The sequence below is a fragment of the Lygodium microphyllum genome, chromosome 13 (genome assembly GCF_053477565.2).
Source record: "Lygodium microphyllum isolate KBCC chromosome 13, Lygodium_microphyllum_v1.1.10, whole genome shotgun sequence".
In the NCBI taxonomy this organism is placed as follows: Eukaryota; Viridiplantae; Streptophyta; class Polypodiopsida; order Schizaeales; family Lygodiaceae; genus Lygodium; species Lygodium microphyllum.
The window spans coordinates 52,037,662-52,048,475 of NC_141147.1; the positions used below are offsets into that span (position 1 = coordinate 52,037,662).

At 44.1% G+C, this 10,814-nt stretch overlaps 1 pseudogene; it reads left to right on the plus strand.

Moving 5' to 3' along the window:
* Positions 1 to 8,986: 8,986 nt before the first annotated feature.
* On the plus strand, positions 8,987 to 10,477 carry LOC148026615 (pre-mRNA-splicing factor SLU7 pseudogene; annotated as a pseudogene).
* Positions 10,478 to 10,814: the final 337 nt, after the last annotated feature.

A 10,814-nucleotide genomic window follows, 5' to 3' on the forward strand; every position in this document is an offset into this window, starting at 1 on the left:
ATGGGTCGATAATCCATGAGGACCGTGTTGCCCTCGTCGTCATGCGAGACGTAAGGGTATATGTAGGTCTCTTTGTCATTAGGCTCCTCCACATAGTGTACTGGAGCGTCACTCGGTGGGTGGGTCACATAAGGACCAGGCGGTCTAGGAATGCCGGTAGGATTTATGTCCATTCTAGGGACAGCTGGTTTCATATCGTTAGGCGCGGGTAGAGCCAATGGGGCTCCCCTTCCGAAGAATGGCTGCGGCCTGTTAGCTAGATAAGGATGGCTGTAGGGTTGCGAGTATGGAAGTCTTCATGGTAGTCTGCAATGTGCGACATCGTGGCCGAACACCTACCGCAGTTAGCACAAGGTCTTGACCTAGGGTCTTGACACTCGACCGGCAAGTGGTTTCCACCACAGTACACACACTGGATGTGCGGGCGCGTTGGTCGTCTCAACATGTCTTGTATCTCGCTAATTCCAGCTTGACCTCAGCCAAGCCTTGGTCTGTCTCGGTGGCCTTCCCTTTATCTTGGGATGATGGGTTTGACTGCTCACTAGAGGCTAATGTTCTCTCTAAGCTTCACGGGTTAGTCTCTTCCAGAGTTGAGCTCCTAGAGCTTCGCTCTTTCAGCTTGTCATCGACTCTGATGGCTTCCTCAAAAACTCTGGCCACCACATCCCGCTGCAAGCTTGAATCGCCTGCCAATGCCTTATATAACTCCTCATCTCTAATTCCGCAGATGAATACAGTTGAAACTACTCTGGCAGTCGGTCGCTCGCCTAGAGGGATTCTCTTAAAGAGACTTCTCACATGGGTCACGTGGTCGTAGATGTCCTCCTCCTCTTTCTGCTTGACATTCATCAAGCGTAATAGCAGGTTATTGGAGTATTCGGGCTCGGCAAACCTCTTGACGAAGAGATCCTTGAGATTATTGAAGTTGGCTCGTTCCACGGCATCCAGGCTTGTATACCACGTCCTACCCTTATTGCCTAAGCAAAGCCCGAATGCTTGCGAATGTTGAGTCTGGTCGTTGAGGCCGTTGGCTTTGTAGACTTGCTCAAACTGCTCAACAAAGCTGTATGGATCGTCATGTGGTTGGTACTTGTCGAGTTGCTTGGCAACAATTGGTATTTTGGCCTGGCTCTTTGAGCCCTGGTTTGCCCCTAATCCTGCAAGCAGAGATGTCGCTAGTGCAGTGGCACTCTGCTCTACTGCGGTGTTATCGAGCAGCCGTTTCATGAGGAGCTCGCTCAGCGTCAGGTCTCCCTCTAGTGCTCTCTCATGGTCTGTTCGGTTCCGGCCAGCCAAGTTCAGCACTCGCTGTACCTCATGCAGCTCCATGCTTTGCCTTTGGCTCCTAGCCTATTGATCCCTATTATAATAAGCTATGCCTTACAATGCCTTGCGGGATAGCCTTCTCTCCTCCTCTAGGTCTGCAACGATTGCATCTGCCGTCCTGCCATGGTGCTCGTACCGGGCATGCGCATCGTAACTGCCGACCATCTGCTGTATAGCGTCTAGGAATACACTCACATCGAGCTCCTCGGTAGACTGATGGTCTGAGCTTTCTTCCGTCATGCTCGAATTCTTGCGCCTCGCTGGGCTATCGATCAGGTTGACTAGTCGTGACAGATCCTTGTCGTTGGCGCTCCTTGCTTGGTTCTACCCTGCGCTTCGCGTGTTTGTCTATGTCTTGGGTCCTCTCCTATTAGTGGATTCCTTGAGTGATTTATCTGAGTGAGTTCCTTTGATTATTGAATACAATTCTAAATTTATGGTCACTCGGTGAGTGTGTTGTTCCTCGTGCACTTGTGCCCAATCAGGCTTTCAGCTTTTCTAAGTGTACTTCAAGTGCGAAAATTCAATGTGAGTGCTGCAAGTAATTTCTCGGCATCTTACTCACTCTTGCTCGTTGCGGGCCTGATAGGCTTTGTTGCTCAAGTCCTGGCCATTCTAGTGGGTTCTAGGGTCTGCGCTGCTTCTCACCGTTCACTAGGGGGTAGGTCGCTGGGGAGTGCTCCAGTATTGTCCCTTGGTCTTGACTCCTACATCGGGAACTGCCTACAAGGAATTCGTCATGTCGTCCTGGAGCGGGTTGTGCTTCCAGTCGCTCGTGGGGGTCAAGTTTTGATGTTTTCTCCCCTTTTTTTTGTCCGACTCTGGGAATCGGACGTCCGATTTACCAGTTGTCTGATTTACCAGTGGTCCGATTCTAAGAATCGAACCAAGTGGGTCAGAGTTGAGTAGTCCGAGTCTCAGAGTCCGAGTGTCCGATTTTCAAAATCGGACGGGTGAGTGTCCAATGAATCAGACAAGGGTGGTCCGATTCTGGACTGGTCCGATTTTGGGTGGTCTGAGTGGTCCCATCGTACAGGATGGTCCGATTTCTAAAATTGGACGGGCTGGTTCGAGTGTCCGATTCTGGGTGGTCCGATTATGGGCGGGTCCGATTCTGGGACTCGGATCGGACCGGTGGTCCGATTGGCTGACGTGTCCTAATTCATCCAATCGGACAGGGTTGGTCCGAGTCCGAGCGTCCGAGTCGGGGCGTCCGAGTGTCCGAGTATCCGAGTATCTGAATCGGACGGGGTGGTCCGATCGGACGGTTGTCCAAGTGTCTGATTCTGGGAATCGGACACTGAGTCGGGTGTCCGATTCCGCCGGCCCGACGAACTTTCGAGCACGGATTCGTCCAAAATCTCCAGATATCTATTACTATAAACCACAAAATTCACCAGTAATGATGTTGGAGTGGTGAGGGAGAGATCTATGTACCTGGGGATCGCCGAATGCAATGTCACTTCATGCCCTGATCGATCGAACGGTCGCCCAAGCTCTCTCTCTCTCTCTCTCTCACTCTCACTCTCAACTGGTTGCAAATGAGGATTCCCTTGCCCTTCCAGAACTTATACCCTGCTGGTCACTCCCTGGTCGCTACAGATCACTCTCCTAGTAATTTCTACACATTCAAATGCGCATTTCCTCAAATTTTCCCTTGTTTTCCTCAATTTTCTCCCTGTTTTACAGCAAAAAACCCTCTGCCTCTCGGGTGTGATTTCCTACTGTTAACCTACTCTAAACACAACATAAATCGAAAGCAAAACACTGAACTAATTTCTCTATGTTTTCCAATCATCAAACAACCAGAATATCCCAAAATACTTACCTGTTTTGAAGATCGAAAACACCCAACTTCCTACCTATCCCAACCTCCGTTTTGGGGATGAATACCCTACTTCGATGCTCGATATGAGGCGCGCAAGTACTCAAGCTTGAATCCGTTGGTTCTGGCACAACGGAACCAAAATGTGGGAGCTTTCACTCAACCACCAAAACCCACGGACCGCTTATTGTTTCAAGCGTTCCAAGCGAGCTCTAATGGCTATCTCTCACCTAGCTGACGCGCCGTCGATCCTACGAGTGTTGTGAGCTTATCTTGAGGCCCGATCGAGTACCCTTCTCTCTCTTGCACTCCGGTAGCTCCACGATTCTTAATGCTACCTCAAGCATCCTCAAGCCTCCTCCATCTCCAAGATCCATCCTCCATAGCCGTGCGCACAATAGAAGAGAAGAGAAGAGAAAAAGAGAAGAGGAGATGGTGAAGAGCTTCACCCTCTTGATCCCTCACTCTCACACACACTCACTCCCTCACACTCTCACATTCCCTCTCTCAAGAGCAAACACAAGCAAGAAGGAGAGAAGAAGAGAGGAAGAAAAAGACTCTTTTTGCCACACACCAAAGAATGAGCTTCTCATTCTCTTTTCAACTTTATATACAAAGCCCTAAATCTTTTTTGGGCGGTCATTCCTCTTTTACATGGCCGACCGTAGCCTAGTCCATTTTTCCTATTTCCCACCATTCTAATTTATCCTATTCCCAACTAATGCCTAGACTTTGCACAGGAGCGAGCCTGGGACTCTTTTACACAGATTCGGGGGCGCTTCCGCATTTTAATGGTGCGGCTTTTTCCTCTTTCGTTGCCTTGGCCCGACACCGAAGCTTCTTGCGGGTCGTGTCCGAACATTTGAATTTTTTAGGGATTGGTTGCTGGTCAAGGCGCCTTTTTATGCTTTTATCTTTTTATGCTTTTATCGTGCGCCTTTTTTGCTATTTTCCCTTCTTTCCATTTTCCGCTCCTTTGTGCTGCGGAAACACGGTAACAATTTGAAAAGTTTCTCATGAGCCTTAATAGAAGCACAACTAGAACCACTCAGGAAATGCTCATCTAAGCTTTTAGACCTACCTCTCATGGAAGTGTTGCAAGCCTTGATGGGACTTACTGGGCTTGGAATCTTTTTATCCCCAAGGGGTATATTATCCCTACTATTGCAATTTTCAAGATTCTCATCACCATTTTGAGTCCTATCTTAAGTATGATAACAAAACATAAACACCATTTGAGCCGCCTTACGTCAAGACTCTCATCACCATATTCAGGAGTTTGATTGTTAAGGTAAACAAGTTCATCATGTGATGAATATTCTTATCTAAATACAAAGGTATTTACACAATATAAATATCAATGTGAAAATATAAATGATATCTATTAACTATATGTTTAAATGATATGAATCTCCAAAAAATGTGATTAGTATAGATAAATGTCAATGCAGCTCAATTAGATAAGGTTGTCAAAAATACAGTACAAATATTAGCCACCTATACAATGCCACATTTATACATTCACAACTAGGATTCATTAGTATGATAACAACATCATAATGGAATGCATGGGAGGTAATCTAAATCTATAATCATTTTCTTCTTTATTTTTGTTGTGGGCTCGGTGAACTCCCAAACCTTTATTTTTGGCCCCGAACCTTTGCTCTCCCCAAACCTACATTTGAATTTAAATTTTAAATTTGCAATCATCACCTATTGACGTCCTTCAATGCATTCACGACAAAATGCATGCACTTCCTTCTTTACTTTCGTTATGCGCTTGGTGAACTCCCAAACCTCCATTTTTGGCCGTGGACCTCTGCTCTCCCCAAACCTACATTTGAATTTAAATTTTAAATTTACAATCATCACTTATTGAGGCCATCACCTATTGACATCCTTCAACGCATGCACGACAAAAATAAAGCAAAAAATAAGATTCGGGTTTTCATTCCAAGGAGCAGGCGAGTCCAAGGAGCAGGGAGCACGGAGCACGGAGCACGGAGCAAGCGAGTCTAAGGAGCAGGTGGTCCAAGCATCGAGCCATCCACACGCAACAGGTCATCTTTGTCTCTCTCTCAGGGGAGGTGCTCTCTCTCTCTCTCTCTATGCCATGGAGCGGGCAGGAAAGGCTCTGTCTCCCCGTCCACGACCTCGTACATTGCCCCGCCCCACCCCGTGGCCGTCACCCCCCCGGCCGTCGTCGCGTCTACCCCCGTGGACCCCACACTGCCTCGCCTTGCCGCCCACCACCCCATGGCTGTCGTGGGTGCCATTCCTCCCCTCGCAATCCTTGCGTACACCTCGGTGGTCGTGCTAGCCATCGCCCCCCATCACGTCCACGCGCCCCTTCCCGTCTCGTGTCTACGGCCCGCGGCCTCGTGGCGTCCCACCGCGCAGCATGCAAAACACCCCCCAGTGCCCCCATGGCCTCGTGGCGTCCCGTCCTAATCCGCGTCCTGTCCACGCCCCCCTCCCTGCCTCGCATCCAAGCCCCGCGGCCTCTTAGCATCCTGCCTTGGGGCGTGCAAAACACCGCCCCCCCCCGCCCCCCCCCACTCGGCGGCCTCGTGGCGTCCCACCTTGATCCCCGCCTCGTACCCCGTGCCCTGCGCCTCGTGGAATTTTATATAGTTATATAATATAATATACATAGGTATTAATAATAGTTATAGTTAATAGTTAGTTAGTTATTATTATTAGTTAATGTTATAGTTATTATATTACTGATATTATTGATATTAATTAATATAGTTAATAATAATAATAATAATAATAATTAGTTTTAGTTATATAGTTATAGTTATAGTTATATTTTATTATTTAATTAGTTATATTAATTATTAATTAGCCATATTATATAAAGATTAGCTATATTTATTTAATCATATTAATTGATAATTGATTAGTTAGTTACTATTAGTTAGATTAACATTAATATTGTAATATTTTAAGCTATTATTGAGTTATGAGTTATTATTACTATTATTGTTGTTTTATTTTATTATTATTAATTACTTTATTTTTTATTCAATTTATTATTAATTTTTATTTTGATTTTGTTATTGAGTTTATTATTATTTTATTATGGTGTTATTTTATTTGAATTAGTTATAGTTATTTGTTATTGTTATTATTATTATTTGAATTTGTTTGGCTGTGATTTAGTTTTAGTTTTTTTAAACTTTATTTTTGTTTTGTTATTTTAATTAATTTAGTTGTTGTTTGATTCATTATTATTCTATTTTATTCATTTAATTTTAATTTGTTTGGTTGTTATTGTTATTGTTACTAATTTAGTTGTTATTCAATTTATTATTAGTTTATTTTAATTACTTTAGTTGTTATTCAGTTAATTATTATTTTATTAGTATAGATATATATATAAGATGATATAAAGATAATATGATGTTATTTTAATCAGTTATTGTTATTATTATTATTATTGTTGTTGTTGTTGTTGTTGTTATTGATTTTTTTATTTAAATTAGTTTAGTTGTTATTTTAATAATTATTTTTGTTATATTAATTAGTTTGGCCTTTTGTACATGCGAGAGAGAGAGAGAGAGAGAGAGCATGAGTGAGTGAGTGTGAATAGAGAGGGGAGAGGTGTAAAAGGGGTGAGAGATAGAGTAGAGGAGAGGGATAAAAGAGGGGAGGGAGGGAGAGGTGAAAAGGGGGGAGGGAGGAAGAGATAGAGGTTGTGGAGGGAGAAGAAAGATAACAAGGGAGGAGGGAGGGAATGAGGATGATAGATGTGAGAAAGAGAGATGGGTAACAAATATATGAGCAAAGAGTCGCAAATGGAGGGGGGGTGAAGACGGGTACGGAGAGGGAGGAAGAGGCAAAAAATAGTGAGAGAGATTTAGGATAGAGAGAATATAGTAAGTAAACATATGGTTTCTCGCACTCTAGGATACAAAATATGCATTTTGTATGTCTTTTGTTTATGGTTTGGTGCAATGTTATTTCTAATTGCAACATCCAAGGATCATATAGAGCTACTTCTAAATATCATGCAAAGTACATATAGGTAAAGTTTACAAGTTTGGTGCATAAAAGACATTGCATACATATGTGAGTCTCTATACACCTAGATGCAAATGCATATCTATCCTTTTATGCATATGTACACGAGAGAGAGAGAGAGAGAGAGAGAGAGAGAGAGAGAGAGAGAGTGAGTGTGTGTGTGTGTGTGCGCGTGCGCGCGTGTGAAAATATAGGGAGAGATGTAAAAATTGAGTGGGAGAGAGGTCGCAAACAAAGGAGAGGCATAGACTAGGGGAGGGAGGAATACATTGTGGATATACTCAATGTTTTTAAGTGCATATGGGTAAAGCTGAACATGATAAGAGGTTTTGATGATCTCACACTGATAGAGTACCAAGAGGGTGGGCGATGTATGAATCTAAAGACCTCGATTGTTTTGTGATGTTGCATCAAGCTATGACAAAGCATATCGATTGGTTTACGGATGTTAGGTCGGGTATTGTTGTTTTAATGTTAAGTAGTCTTTGTTGGTTGTTAGATGTGTTTCCATTTATATTGTGGGGGGCTTTTAAAATTTTAGGTGCAAGAAAGAGAGGAAAGTCTATCATGTCCCTTGTACCATCAACAAGACAAAGAGTAGCAATGGGACTTGCTTCGCCTAGCCATGCTATAAGGGAGAGTGAATTTTTTTTTAATTATTTCTAAAAAAAAAGAAAGCTTTGTATTGGTTAGATCCTATAGGAAGTTTAAAATTTTTTATAACATTTGGATATAGATGCATAGGCACAATCAAAGAGTGACACTTTGTGGTTTGTTGATACTTGAATTTGTGGTGCAAGGTTATTAGCGCAGTCTCTAGAACAAACTTTGGTTTCAAGCTTTGCTTCACCTATGTGGGTTATTAATATTGAGAGTTTGCATGTAATGCTTGGACAAACTTAAACTTTGTGGTGTGGTTCATACATCTTTCATTTGTGGTTCGTTTCACCGTAGCAATGTTATTTCTCATTGTAGCATCCAAGGATCATCTAGAGCTACTTCTAATTGTTGTGGAGAGCAAGTATGGATACAAGTTTACAAGTTTGGTGCATGGTCATTGCATGTATATATGGGTCTATGTAATCCTTGATGCAAATGCATATCTGGCCTTTTATACATGTGTGTAAGAGAGAGAGAGAGAAAGCGAGAGAGGGAGGGAGAGAGTGATTGAGTGAGTGAGTGTGGATACAGAGGGGAGAGGTGTAAAAGGGGTGAGAGATAGAGGGGTTGTGAGTAGAGGAGAGTAAAGCATGGGATGTTTGCAGGGCAGCTTCACTTCCCTTGCACCCCGCTTTCATTGCGCAAGGAACACTAGAATGTATTAAGTGATTTATCGGTTAAGTTTCTCCAAGAATAGATCGACTAATCACGATAAAAAGTTTCTTTATTTCGACCAGTCGGATGTTTGAAGATACAAAAGTGTGTTATCAATATATATCTTCCAAAATATGCGCAATGTACATCAAACAAGATATACCTTGCACAATGTAAATCAAACAATATAGTTTGAAATGCACTTCTACTATGCTTTCCGATCTTGCAGTATTAAAAGTCCATGAAATATGATCTAGCCTATGTGCTCGCCCATATTTTTGGCCCGTGTGCTTGCATAAACCTGCCCGGCCCCCAGTGCAAAGCGCCTAGTGGTGCTATTCTAAGCAAGGAAGACCAGAAAATGTTGTCAAATCGAAGGCGCAAAGTGTCCAAAAGCAAAAGCGTAAAGTAAAAGGTTAGCGTCCGAAAGCAAAAGCGTGAAGTGCAAAAGCTTAAGGTCTAAAAAGAATTACACGTCAATGGGGCAAAAGCATGAAATGCTATGGCTATCTAGCATTTGAAGGGTAGATACTTCCGTCGAGGGTTTAACGAGGTTGCTGCAGAAGGAAGGATTGCGATGCCATGGCAGCAGCCAAGGACGACCGCAGGAGACGATTGGAGCTGGAGGAGGGCAGAAAAGCGGGGCTTCTTCCGCCGGAGGTGGATGAGGACGGGAGGGACATCAACCCCCACATCCCTCACTACATCTCCTCTGCGCCATGGTACTTGCACGCACAGCGGCCCAGCCTCAGCCATCAGAAGAGGAGACCCAAACCCAACCCTGCCTGCGCACCTGCGACTTGGTCCGACCGCGGGACACCGGCTTTCCAGGCTAAGAAGTACAGGGAAGGTGCCTGCACCAACTGTGGAGCGATGACTCACGACAACCTCTCGTGCACTGAACGCCCTCGTAAGGTCGGGGCCAAATGGACAGGCAAACACATCGCCGCCGATGAGAGAGTCCAGTTCTTTGAGCTTGATTATGACGGGAAGCGCGACAGATGGAATGGTTACGATCCTTCGGCTTATGCTCTTGTCGTTGAGTCTTACGAAGCCAGGGACGAGGCCAGAAGAAGATATCGAAAGGAGCAGCTGATGCTTAAGAAATTGCAGGAGGGCAGGAACCGCGAATGCTCAAGCACTGCTGCATGTGCAGATGAACACGAAAGCGGAACAGTGGAAGCTGAGGATCTTGAAGCTGTCGACGAGGCTAAAGTTGATGGCAGTAAGCAGATGGGTATTTTCGCAAAAGTAGAAAGGCGTGTTAGGACAGCCGGATCAGGCGGATGCACTGGAACCGTGAGGAATCTGCGAATCAGAGAAGACACGGCAAAGTACCTGCTGAACCTGGAGGTTAATTCTGCGTACTATGATCCCAAGACTAGGTCTATGCGAGAGGATCCTCTGCCTGATGCTGATGCAAATGAAAAGTTCTTTGCAGGAGATAACCAGCGTTCGGCCAGTGGAGACGCGCATGAATTCAAGCTGTTTGACAGCTATACACGAGAGGCACATGACAAGGGGCATCGCAATATACATTTGCAAGCAGCTCCTTCACAAGCTGAACTGCTGTACAGGGAGTTCAAGGTGAAGAAAGAGAAGTTGAAGCATAGCTATAGAGAAGATATAATGGCACGCTACGGGAATGCTGCTTGTGAAGACAAGCCTCCTATGGAAATATTACTTGGGCAGACAGAGCAACAGATTGAGTATAGTAGAACAGGTCAGATTGTGAGGGGCCGGGATACACATGCTCCCAGGAGCAAGTACGAGGAAGATGTCGTGATCAATAATCATACTTGTGTGTGGGGATCCTGGTGGAACGAAAGCCATTGGGGTTACAAATGTTGTAAACAAATTGTCAGGCAAAGTTATTGCACTGGCATACTAGCTGGAATAGAGGCTGTAAACTCACTCATGTATGATGTGAGTGAATGCTGCATCATAGATAGGCCGTTGGGGTCAACGGATCCTACGATCTAGTTTGAAAGCTTTACATCATATTGCTCAAACAAAACAATTTAAGCATTTTGATCTCTTTATCAAGTAGAAGATATAGTTGTTCTGTAAGAGGGGGACCGTACTAAAGGTTCTACAAAACTTGAAACATAAAAGAAATTATGCGGCTCAAATTGATTTGTGACTCGGACAAAACCTACGGTCAATAAGCTCCAGAAACACGAGTCATAGCTCCAAGCTAGCTCAAAATGATTGTGCAAAGTTCCAAATAAGCTCAAGTGGGTGGTGTTTTGCTTTTTGGGGGCCTCACTTTAGTAGCCCAAAAATATTTAAGAAATTATCTAAACTCTATACTATATTA